This window comes from Heptranchias perlo, unplaced genomic scaffold, assembly GCF_035084215.1.
Source record: "Heptranchias perlo isolate sHepPer1 unplaced genomic scaffold, sHepPer1.hap1 HAP1_SCAFFOLD_59, whole genome shotgun sequence".
In the NCBI taxonomy this organism is placed as follows: Eukaryota; Metazoa; Chordata; class Chondrichthyes; order Hexanchiformes; family Hexanchidae; genus Heptranchias; species Heptranchias perlo.
In genome coordinates this window covers 3,485,938-3,499,657 of record NW_027139612.1, presented here as the reverse complement: position 1 = coordinate 3,499,657, position 13,720 = coordinate 3,485,938, and positions in this window count along the sequence as shown.

The following is a 13,720-nucleotide window of genomic DNA, read 5'->3' as shown; positions in this document are numbered from 1 at the left end:
TAAATATCCCTTCCCTGGGATGGAAGTGTCCGCAGTGAGAAAGTGTTTGAGGACGGATTGTGGTGATAATTCCGAGGGACGGATTGTTGTGATCAATCCCGGGGACAGATTGTGTTGATAATTCCAAGGGAGGGATTGTTGTGATCAATTCCAGGGACAGATTGTGGTGATAATTCCGAGGGACGGATTGTTGTGATCAATCCCAGGGACAGATTGTGGTGATAATTCCGAGGGACGGATTGTTGTGATCAATTCCAGGGACAGATTGTGGTGATAATTCCGAGGGACGGTTTGTTGTGATCAATCCCAGGGACAGATTGTGGTGATAATTCCGAGGGACGGGTTGTTGTGATCAATCCCAGGGACAGATTGTGGTGATAATTCCGAGGGACGGATTGTTGTGATCAATCCCAGGGACAGATTGCGATATTTCCCTTTTCTCTCTAATTTCCCCTTTGTTTTTTGACCAGGATTAAGGGTTCATTCGGGCCAGAGGCACAGTCTGAAGGGCGGTCCCAAAAATCCCCCAATATTTGTCTTCGTGTAAACTCTCCCTTCACAGACCTTCTCTTTCTTGCTTGTTTCAATCTACCGTTGTTTTAATCGGAGAGTGATTCATTCTGACAAAAACAATCAAAGGACCAAGAACATCTCCTTAAATTCAATGTTCAATGGGCAGTACGGCTATTTTGGGGGTTTTGCATGCAGTCGTGGTGCATTAATTGATGTGTTTATAATTATAAAATGACTCGATGCGGTAGATGCAGAGAAACTATTTCCTTTTATGCGAAAATCCAGAACAAGGGGGGCAATCTTAAAAGTAGAGCTAGGCCATTCAGTAGTGAAATCAGGAAGCATTTTTTCACACAGGGTAGTGGAAATGTGGAATTCTCTCCCCCAAAAGGCTGTGGATTTTGGGTCACTTGGAACTTTCAAGACTGATATCGACAGATTTTTATGAGATAAGTGTATCAAGCGGTAAGGATCAAAAGCAGGAATAAAATAGAGTTGAGGTACAGATCAGCCCTGATCAAATTAAATGGAGGAACAGGCTCGAGGGTTTGAATGGCCTACTCCTGTCCCAATGTTCCTATATTTAATCACCAGCTGAATAATGAATTCCGACATTTGGTAAATGTGAAGGTTAGTCAGAGTTTCAGGACATTGAATTCAGCGCTGAGGGGTTTGATCAGTCCCTTTAAACCGACGTGTTTGGCTCTTTTTATTTAAGACTGAACTCCATCTGGTCTGAACTTCACAGAATTCCAGGAGAGAAAAGATCAGATAATAGTTGCGAGAGAATGGAGGACAAACTTTGTTAAATATCCTTTAGTAAAAACACCCACTGTTCCGCCCAGTGTCAGAATTAAACAGTGACCCCCTGAAACTTCACCTGTGATTTTATTTCGGAGACGGTTCAAAGTTCTATCCAGTAGGTTCTCTATCCAGATTTTAATTGTTAAGGTCCTCAAATTGATGTTTTTGTATCTGGCCAGCTGCGAACCTGATGTTTCCAGGATTGTGGATCGCAATTCACCATCAACCACCCACCCGCCCCACCCTCACCCCCACCCCCCCCGCCCTCCGTCACCGTAACCCACGTTTTAATAATAACCTTCATTCGATAAACTTAAACTGTGACACAGGTCGGAACATCGCACTGTCTCTGGCGTTGTTTTTTAACATGTGAGTTTCACAGTGCAATCCACCAACTGATCTGCTTTAAGCGCAGCAATGTGCAAACAGGGCCTGTCGGCTCCGGGCATTTTATTGTGCAGTTGTAATCATTCCGACCGTGCTCTGGATTGTGCCGAGATTATCGGCATTCATCCGATCCTGGGGGAGAATATTATGGCCTGGGTGTTCTTCTTGGCATTACCTTCCTATCATTTCTGGTGTCCCTTCGTCAATCCATTATTTATTCAATAATTATCAGGAAAGACTGAACAGGCTGAGGCTCTTTTCTCTGCTAAAGAGAAGACTGAGAGGTGACCTGTCTTTCATATTATGAAGTGGTTCGCTAGGATTGATGTAGAGAGGAAGTTTCCGCTCGAGGGCAGTCCAAAACTAGAGGCCACGAATAGAAGATAGTTACGAATAAATCCAATGAGGTATTGAGGAGAAAATTATTTCCTCTGAGTGATGAGAATATGGAACTCACCAACAAAAGGAATGGTTCAGGGGCAAACCATAGAAGCATTTTAGAGGAAGGTGGATAAATAAATGAGGGGGAAAGCATTGAAAGGACATATTGATAGTGTGAGATGAAGTCGTGTGGAAGAAGCCTCACGAGGAGCATGAATCCTGGCATAGACCTGTTTGGCTGAATGGCCTGATTCTGTACTTTGTTTTTATTCGTTCATGGGATGTGGCTGTAGCTGGCAAGGCCATCATTTCTTGCTCATCCATAATTGCCCTTGAGAAGGTGATAGTGAGTCTCCTTCTTGAACCGCGGCAGTCCGTGTGGTGAAGGTTCTCCAACAGTGCTGTTACGGAGGGAGTTCCAGGATTTTGACCCAGCGACGATGAAGAACCGATGATATATTTCCAAGTCGGGATGGTGTGTGACTTGGAGGGGAACGTGCAGGTGGTGTTGTTCCCATGTGCCTGCTGCCCTTGTCCTTCTAGGTGGTAGAGGTTGCAGGTTATGGAAATGGTGTCGAAGACGCATTGTCGAGTTGCTGCAGTGCATCCTGTGGATGGTGCACACTGCAGCCACAGTGCGCCGGTGGTGAAGGGAGTGAATGTTTCGGGTGGTGGATGGGCTGCCAATCAAGCGGGCTACTTTGTCGTGGATGGTGTCGAGCTTCGTGAGTGTTGTTGGAGCTGCACTCATTCAGGCAAGTGGAGAGTATTCCATCACACTCCTGACTTGTGCCTTGTAGATGTTGGAAAGAATTTGTGGAGTCAGGAGGTGAGTCACTCGCCGCAGAATACCCAGCCTCTGACCTGCTCTCGTAGCCACAGTATTTATATGTCTGGTCCAGTTAAGTTTCTGGTCAATGGTGACCCCCAGGATGTTGATGGTGGTGGATTCAGCGATAGTAAAGCCGTTGAATATCAAGGGAAGGTGGTTAGACTCTCTCTTGTTGGAGATGGTCATTTCCTGGCACTTGTCTGGCCCGAATGTTACTTGCCACTCACGAGCCCAAGCCTGGATGTTGCCCAGGCTTTGCTGCATGCGGGTTCGGGCTGCTTCATTACTTGAGGGGTTGCGAATAGAACTGAACACTATGCAATAATTAGCGAGCATCCCCATTTCTGAGATTATGATCAGGGAAGGTCATTGATGAAGCAGCTGAAGATGTTTGGGCCCAGGACACTGCCCTGAGGAACTCCTGCAGCAATGTCCTGGGGCTGAGATGATTGGCCTCCAACAACCACTACCATCTTCCTTTGTGCTAGGTATGACTCCAGCCACTGGAGAGTTTTCCCCCTGATTCCCATTGACTTCAATTTTACTTGGACTCCTTGGTGCCACACTCGGTCAAATGTTGACTTGATGTCAAGGGCAGTAACTCTCACCTCACCTCTGGAATTCTGCTCTTTTGTCCATGTTTGGACCAGGGCTGTAATGAGGTCTGGATCCGAATGTTTGTTGGAGGCCAAACATCTCAGCCCCAGGGCATTGCAGCAGGAGTTCCTTACGGCACTGTACTAGGCCCAACCATCTTCAGCTACTTCATCAATGACCTTCCCTCCATCATAAAGTCAGAAATGGGGATGTTCGCTGAAGATTGCACAGTGTTCAGTTCCATTCGCAACCCCTCAAATAATGAAGCAGTCCGAGCCCGCATGCAGCAAGACCTGGACAACATCCAGCCTTGGGCTCATGAGTGGCAAATAACATTCGCACCAGACAATTGTCAGGCAATGACCATCTCCAAGAAAAGAGAGTCTAACAACCTCCCCTTGACATTCAACGGCATTACCATCGCCGAATCCCCCACCATCAACATCCTGAGGGTCACCATTGACCAGAAACCGAAGTGGACCAGCCATATAAATACTTTGCCTACAAGAGCAGGTCAGAGGCTGGGTATTCTGCGGCGAGTGACTCACCTCCTGACTCCCGAAAGTCTTTCCACTATTTGCAAGGCACAAGTCAGGAGTGTGATGGAATACTCTCCACTTGCCTGGATGAGTGCAGCTCCAACGACACTCAAGAAGCTCGAAACCAACCAGGACAAAGCAGCCCGCTTGATTGGCAGCCCATCCACCACCCTAAACATTCACTTCCTTCACCACCGGCGCACTGTGGCTGCAGTGTGTACCATCCACAGGATGCACTGCTGCAACTCGCCATGGCTTCTTCGACAGCACCTCCCAGACCCGTGACCTCTACCACCTGGAAGCACAAGATCAGCAGGCACATGGGAACAACACCACCTGCACGTTCCCCTCCAAGTCACACACCATCCCGACTTGGAAATATATCGCCGCTCCTTCATCGTCGCTGGTTCAAAATCCTGGAACTCCCTTCCTTACAGCACTGTGGGAGAACCGTCACCACACGGACTGCAGCGGTTCAAGAATGCGGCTCACCACCACCTTCTCAAGGGCAACTAGCGATGGGCAATAAATGCCGGCCTCGCCAGCGACACCCACATCCCATGAACGAATAAAAAAAAGATGGAGCTCAGCCTTAAAAATAAAGAGCCAAACACATCCGTTTAAAGGGAATGATCAAACCCTCCAGAGCTGAATTCAATGTCCTGAAACTCTGACTCGCCTTCACATTTACCAAATGTCGGAATTCATTATTCGGGTGCTGATTAAATTTAAGAACATTGGGACAGGAGTAGGCCATTCAAACCCTCGAGCCTGTTCCTCCATTTAATTTGATCAGGGCTGATCTGTACCTCAACCCTATTTTATTCCTGCTTTTGAACCATATCCACTGATACACTTATCCGATAAAAATGTGTCGATATCAGTCTTGAAAGCTCCAAGTGACCAGAATCCACGGCCTTTTGGGGGAGAGAATTCCACATTTCCACTACCCTGTGTAAAAAAAATGCTTCCTGATTTCACTAATGATTGGCCTGGCTCTAATTTTAAGATTGGCCCCCTTCTTCTGGATTTTCCCATCATTGGAAATAACTTTTCAGTATTTACTGAATCGAGTCGTTTTATAATTCTAAACACATCAATCAATGCACCTCGACTGCATGCAAATCTCAAAATAGCCGTACTGTTCAGGTAATAGTGAATTTAAAGAGATGGTCTTGGTCGTTTGATTGTTTTCGTTAGAATGAATAACTCTCCGCTTGAAACAACGGTAGATTGAAACAAGAAAGAAAGAGAAGGCCTGGGGAGGGAGAGTTCACATGAAGACAAATATTGGGGGATTTTGGTACCGTCGCTTCAGACTGTGCATCCGGCCCGAAAGAATCCTTAATCCTCGTCAAAAACAAAGGAGAAATTAGAGATAGAGAAAGGGAAAATATCGCAATTTGTCCCTGGGATTGATCACAACAATCCGTCCCTCGGAATTATCACCACAATCTGTCCTCAAACACTTTCTCACTGCGGTCACTTCGATCCCGGGGAAGGGATATTTATACAAAATCAAAATACTGTGGATGCTGGAAATCTGAAATGAAAACAGAATATGCTGGAGAAGCTCAGCAAGTCAGGCAGCATCTGTGGAGAAAGAAACACAGTTAACGCTTCAGGTCGAAGACATTTCATTGGAACTGAAAGGTGTTTAAAGAGTTAAAGTTTTTGAGCAAGTACAGAGCCAGGGCAAAGGGATATTTATAACTGTCTGATAACCTCCCTGAAAATGAGGATAATCCAATATTTTTACCGGCCACAGCACAGTCCCTTCTGGATTTAACAATGTAACGGGTGTATCTGCTGAATATTTACCATGATAAATGTAACTGTGGAAAGTCAGTGCTCATTCCCCCAGTAACTGAGGTGATTGATGCTCAGGGATTGTTTAATTCGGCGATTAAATGGTTAATGTCCTCACTTACAGACATAGCCTCCCCCTCAGCTCACTGACACACACTGGCTCTTGGGTCCCGGGTTGAAAGGGCAAAAACATCAGCAACTTTCAGCAAACAATGTCCCAGATGGAAATGTAACGATTTCTTTATAACCAAGTATCTGTTTCACTGAGCTTCCCTGGAACAAGAGATGAAGTTAAATGTAGAACTAACTGTGTTCACAGTTGAAGTGTCAGCGAACTGTCAAACCGGTTTGATAAGATTTCACCAGAAAGGCCGCTCCCTGTTCTGAAACAAACGAGGAATGTTTGAGTTGAAATCCATCCTGAAGTTTGACAACAGCTTTCACACAGAGAGCGGAGTTCAGAATCTCACATCACAAGGTTCAGATCAAATTCACAATTAGTGATTTGTTAACATAAAGCAAGCAATTTCTACCTGATTGGTTGTAATGAAATAATAAGGATATAAGTTGCAAAATCGACACGGACATTGAGAGAGAGAAAATCCTTGCGGGATCAAGGTAAGTTAATGTAGCTTCTCAGCTTCATTTTGTTATTTTGCTATCGTTTTCACCCCTTCCTCTTTGTTTCTAAAGCCGATTTGCCACGGTCAGATATGTTCACCGGATTGGGGAGCTCTGTATTCCTCGCGGGTGTAACAATTCACTAAGTGTTCGCTCGGACAGTGACTGAAGGCGGGCTATTTTACACCGGAGATTTCAGTCAGTGGCTCGTTGTGGGATTGGGTCAGTGGGGTGTGGGTGTGGGACTGTGTCAGTGGGGTGTGGTCGTGGGAAGGGTTCAGTGGGGTGTGGGGCTAAGTCAGTCAGTGTTGTGTCGCTGTGAGACCCTCTCCTGATCTCCACTAGTCTCCCCACAGACACAACATGAAAAGAGCGGTTACGGGAGAGAAAGCAGGAACATGAACTCTGGGGATTTACCATCCTCCCGATTTTAGAATTTGCAGTTCAGTAAACAGAAGTTGAACCTGGGTCGTTCAAACTCCGTAAGGATTTTTCCTGTAACACTGGCTCTTTTTACTCACTGAACCGTTTGGTGTCCGGTACACTTTTATTCAACTGATCAAAGGCGGGACCAGCTGTTCAGACCGAACACACAGTTCAGCTCAGTAAAGGGTTCACACATTCGCACTGTCTGATTATCGAACTCTGCCGGGGACCTTGGAAACTCAGCCCCTGGTTACCTGAAGCCGGACTGAACGCGATCCAGTCACAGGATAGCAGCAATTTTGGAGATGAAACGTGCGGCGATTATTTACAATAATGAATTACTCTTTAATGCGGCACTGTACAATACACAGTGGGTTGGACTCAGTCCATATCTTATATAACATTCTGCACATTACACAGTTGGTTGGACTCAGTCCATATCTTATATTACATTCTGTGCAATGCACAGTGGGTTGGACTCAGTCCATATCTTATATTACATTCTGTACATTACGCAGTGGGTTGGACTCAGTCCATATCTTGTATTGCATTCTGCTCATTACAAGGTGGGTTGGACTCAGTCCATATCTTATGTGACATTCTGTACAATACACAGTGGGCTGGAGTCAGGACATATCTTATATTACATTCTGTGCAATACACACTGGGTTGGACTCTGTACATATCTTATATTACATTCTGTACATTACACGGTGGGGTGGACTCAGTCCATATCTTATATTACATTCTGTACAATCCACAGTGGATTGGACTCAGTCCATATCTTATATTACATTCTGTGCAATACACAGTGGGGTGGACTCAGTCCATATCTTATATTACATTCTGTGCAATACACACTGGGTTGGACTCTGTACATATCTTATATTACATTCTGTACATTACACGGTGGGGTGGACTCAGTCCATATCTTATGTCATATTCTGTACAATACACAGTGGGTTGGACTCAGTCCATATCTTATATCACATTCTGTACAATACACAGTGCGGTGGACTCAGTCCATATCTTATATTACATTCTGCACATTACACGGTGGGTTGGACTCAGTCCATATCTTATATTACATTCTGTACAACATACTGTTGGTTGGACTCAGCCCATATCTTATATTACATTCTGGACAATACACAGTGGGTTGGACTCAGTCCATATCTTATATTACAGTCTGTACAATACAAGATGGGTTGTACTCACTCCATATCTTATATTACATTCTGCACATTACAAGGTTGGGTGGACCCAGTAAATATCTTACATTACATTCTGTACATTACAAGGTGAGGTGGACTCAGTCCATATCTTATATTACATTCTGGACAATACAAGGTGAGGTAGAGGTCGAGATTGAACAGGGAGGGGCGAGTTTCTAATTCAAACAGGAGAAAACAGTTGAGGGAAAAGCTGTTGACCTTTCGCTGACAGCAACTGACAGAATTAAAGTTGCAACAATGTCCAGAGCAGGTGTGGGCGAGGCCCAGGGACAGAAGAGAAAACACACCCAGGGGGAGGGTTGGACCCTGCAGCAAACACTGAGCAGCTCAGACAGGCAGTGCGGCACCGGTTAGAGGCATTCAGAGGAAAGGCAGGGGAGAAACAAGCTGCAGACTTGTATTAGGGAGAGATTCTGTGCAACTGGGGGAGTGTGAGAGAGGGAGAGAGAGAGGGGTAGAGAGAGGGAGAGAGAGAGAGAATGAGAGGGAGAGGGAGGGAGAGAGAGAGGGAGAGTGGGAGGGAGGGAGAGTGAGAGAGAGTGAGGGAGATTGAGGGAGGGAAAAAGAGAGAGTGAGGGAGGGAAAAAGAGAGAGTGTGAGAGGGAGGGAGTTCTGGGCTCTCGCTGTGCCTTTTTAATCCCTTGCTTTTGTATTTTAATCAATTCCCTCTCTCTCCCCTCAGGAATCTTTTTGATGAAATGCTGCAAGGAGATGATCCAGAAAGAGACATTTTGTGAGGAGGAGGAGGAGTGGGAGAAATCCTGGGCCAAGCATCGTTCACTCCGCTGGGGACGGACTGACTGAGACCTTCACCACAGCCTGGAGCCGATGGGGAGCACGTGAGTAATGTCTGGGTTACTCTGGGGTCACTGGGTGCACACTGGGATCACTGGGATATTCAGGGGACACTGTGGGGGGTCACTGGGACATTCAGGGGACACAGGGGGGGGGGGGTCACTGGGACTTTGTTGTGGTCGTTCTTATTGTTGTGGTGGTGGTCTGAACATCAAGACCGCCACTCTGGCATCACTCTGGCATGACTGGTTGCAAGCTTGGAACCCTGGCTGCACCCTGGCATCATTCCGGGTTGACTGCGGGATCACTGGTGACACTCTGTTGGCTACTCATTAAATATCTGGTGTTCTCATTACATATCGTATATTACATTCTGGACAATACACAGTGGGGTGGACTCAGTCCATATCTTACATTACATTCTGTACAATACACGGTGGGGTGGACTCAGTCCATATCTTATATTACATTCCGTACAATACACAGTGGGGTGGACTCAGTCCATATCTTAAATTACATTCTGCACATTCCAAGGTTGGTTGGACTCAGTCCATATCATATATTACATTCTGCACATTACATGGTGGGTTGGACTCAGTCCATATCTTATGTCATATTCTGTACAATGCCCAGTGGGTTGGACTCAGTCCATATCTTATATTACATTCTGTACAATACACAGTGGGGTGGACTCAGCCCATATCTTATATTACATTCTGTACAATACACAGTGGGGTGGACTCAGTCCATATCTTATATTACATTCTGTACAATACACAGTGGGGTGGACTCAGCCCATATCTTATATTACATTCTGTACAATACACAGTGGGGTGGACGCAGTCTATATCTTATATTACATTCTGTACAATATACAGTGGGTTGGACTCAGTCCATATCTTATATTACAGTCTGTACAATACAAGATTGGTTGGACTCACTCCATATCTTATATTACATTCTGCACATTACAAGCTTGGTGGACCCAGGACATATCTTATATTACATTCTGTACAATACACAGTGGGGTGGACTCAGTCCATATCTTATATTACATTCTGGACAATACACAGTGGGTTGGACTCAGTCCATATCTTATATTACAGTCTGTACAATACAAGATGGGTTGGACTCACTCCATATCTTATATTATATTCTGCACATTACAAGCTTGGGTGGACCCAGTACATATCTTATATTACATTCTGTACAATACACAGTGGGGTGCACTCAGTCCATATCTTATATTACATTCTGTACATTACACAGTGGGTTGGACTGAGTCCATATCTTATATTACATTCTGTACGTTACACAGTGGGTTGGACTCAGCCCATATGTTATATTACATTCTGTACAATACACAATGGGTTGTACTCAGTCCATATCTTATGTTACATTCTATACAATACACAGTGGGTTGGACTCAGTCCATATCTTATATTACATTCTGCACATCACACAGTGGGGTGGACTCAGCCCATATCTTATATTACAATCTGTACAATACACAGTGGGTTGGACTCAGTCCATATCTTATGTCATATTCTGTACAATGCACAGTGGGTTGGACTCAGTCCATATCTTATATTGCAGTATGTACAATACAAGATGGGTTGGACTCACTCCATATCTTATAACACATTCTGCACATTACAAGGTTGGGTGGATCCAGTACATATCTTATATTACATTCTGTACAATACACAGTGGGGTGGACTCAGTCCATATCTTATATTACATTCTGTACATTACACAGTGGGTTGGACTCAGTCCATATGTTATATTACATTCTGTACAATACACAATGGGTTGGATTCAGCCCAAATCTTATATTACATTCTGTACAATACACAGTGGTTTGGACTCAGTCCATATCTTATATTACATTCTGCACATTACATGGTGGGTTGGACTCAGTCCATATCTTATGTCATATTCTGTACAATTCACAGTGGGTTGGACTCAGTCCATATCTTATATTACATTCTGTGCAATATACAGTGGGGTGGACTCAGCCCATATCTTATATTACATTCTGCACATTACAAGGTTGGGTGGACCCAGTACATATCTTATATTACATTCTGTACAATACACAGTGGGGTGGACTCAATCCATATCTTACATTACATTCTGTACAATACACAGTGGGTTGGACTCAGTCCATATCTTATGTCATATTCTGTACAATATACAGTGGGTTGGACACAGTCCATATCTTATGTCATATTCTGTACAATACACAGTGGGTTGGACTCAGTCCATATCTTATTTTACATTCTGTGCAATACACAGTGGGGTGGACTCAGCCCATATCTTATATTACATTCTGTACAATACACAGTGGGGTGGACTCAGTCCATATCTTATATTGCATTCTGTACAATATACAGTGGGTTGGACACAGTCCATATCTTATATTACAGTCTGTACAATACAAGATGGTTTGGACTCACTCCATATCTTATATTACATTCTGCACATTACAAGGTTGTTTGATCCCGTACATATCTTATATTACATTCTGTACAATACACAGTGGGGTGGACTCAGTCCATATCTTATGTTCCATTCTGTACAATACACAGTGGGTTGGACTCAGTCCATATCTTATGTCATATTCTGTACAATATACAGTGGGTTGGACTCAGTCCATATCTTATGTCATATTCTGTACAATACACAGTGGGTTGGACTCAGTCCATATCTTTTTTACATTCTGCACATCACACAGCGGGGTGGACTCAGCCCATATCATATATTACATTCTGTGCAATACACAGTGGTTTGGACTCAGTCCATATCTTATATTACATTCTGTACAATACGCAGTGGGTTGGACTCAGTCCATATCTTATGTCATATTCTGTACATTACACAGTGGGTTGGACTCAGTCCATATCTTATATTACATTCTGTACAATACACAGTGGGGTGGACTCAGCCCATATCTTATATTACATTCTGTACAATACACAGTGGGGTGGACTCAGTCCATATCTTACATTACATTCTGTACAATATACAGTGGGTTGGACTCAGTCCATATCTTACATTACAATATGTACAATACAAGATGGGTTGGACTCACTCCATATCTTATATTACATTCTGCACATTACAAGCTTGGGTGGACCCAGTACATATCTTATATTACATTCTGTACAATACACAGTGGGGTGGACTCAGTCCATATCTGATATTACATTCTGGACAATACAGAGTGGGTTGGACTCAGTCCATATCTTATATTACATTCTGTACATTACACAGTGGGTTGGACTCAGTCCATATCTTATATTACATTCTGTACATTACACAGTGGGTTGGACTCAGCCCATATGTTATATTACATTCTGTACAATACACAATGGGTTGTACTCAGTCCATATCTTATATTACATTCTGCACATTACACAGTGGGTTGGACTCAGTCCATATCTAATATTACATTCTGTACAATACACAGTGGGGTGGAACCAGTCCATATCTTATCTTGCAGTTGGTACAATACACAATGGGTTGGACTCAGCCCAAATCTTATATTACATTCTGTACAATACACAGTGGGTTGGACTCAGTCCATATCTTATATTACATTATGTACATTACACAGTGGGTTGGACTCAGTCCATATCTTATATTGCATTCTGCATATTACACAGTGGGTTGGACTCAGTCCATATCTTATATTACATTCTGTGCATTACACAGTGGGTTGGACTCAGCCCATAGGTTATATTACATTCTGCACAATACACAGTGGGTTGGACTCAGTCCATATCTTATATTACATTCTGTACAACACACAGTGGGTTGGACTCAGTCCATATCTTATATTACATTCTGTACAATACACAGTGGGTTGGACTAAGTCCATATCTTATATTACATTCTGTACATTACACAGTGGGTTGGACTCAGTCCATATCTTATATTACATTCTGTACAATACACAGTGGGTTGGACTCAGTACATACCTTATATTACATTCTGCACATTACACAGTTGGTTGGACTCAGTCCATATCTTATATTACATTCTGTGCAATGCACAGTGGGTTGGACTCAGTCCATATCTTATATTACATTCTGTACAATACACAGTGGGTTTGGACTCAGTCCATATCTTATATTACATTCTGTACATTACACGGTGGGGTGGACTCAGTCCATATCTTATATTACATTCTGTACAATCCACAGTGGATTGGACTCAGTCCATATCTTATGTTATATTCTGTACAATCCACAGTGGATTGGACTCAGTCCATATCTTATATTACATTCTGTACATTACACGGTGGGGTGGACTCAGTCCATATCTTATGTCATATTCTGTACAATAGACAGTGGGTTGGACTCAGTCCATATCTTATATCACATTCTGTACAATACACAGTGCGGTGGACTCAGTCCATATCTTATATTACATTCTGCACATTACACGGTGGGTTGGACTCAGTCCATATCTTATATTACATTCTGTGCAACACACTGGGTTGGACTCTGTACATATCTTATATTACATTCTGGACAATACACAGTGGGTTGGACTCAGTCCATATCTTATATTACATTCTGTACAACACACAGTGGGTTGGACTCAGCCCATATCTTATATTACATTCTGGACAATACACAGTGGGTTGGACTCAGTCCATATCTTATATTACAGTCTGTACAATACAAGATGGGTTGTACTCACTCCATATCTTATATTACATTCTGCACATTACAAGGTTGGGTGGACCCAGTAAATATCTTACATTACATTCT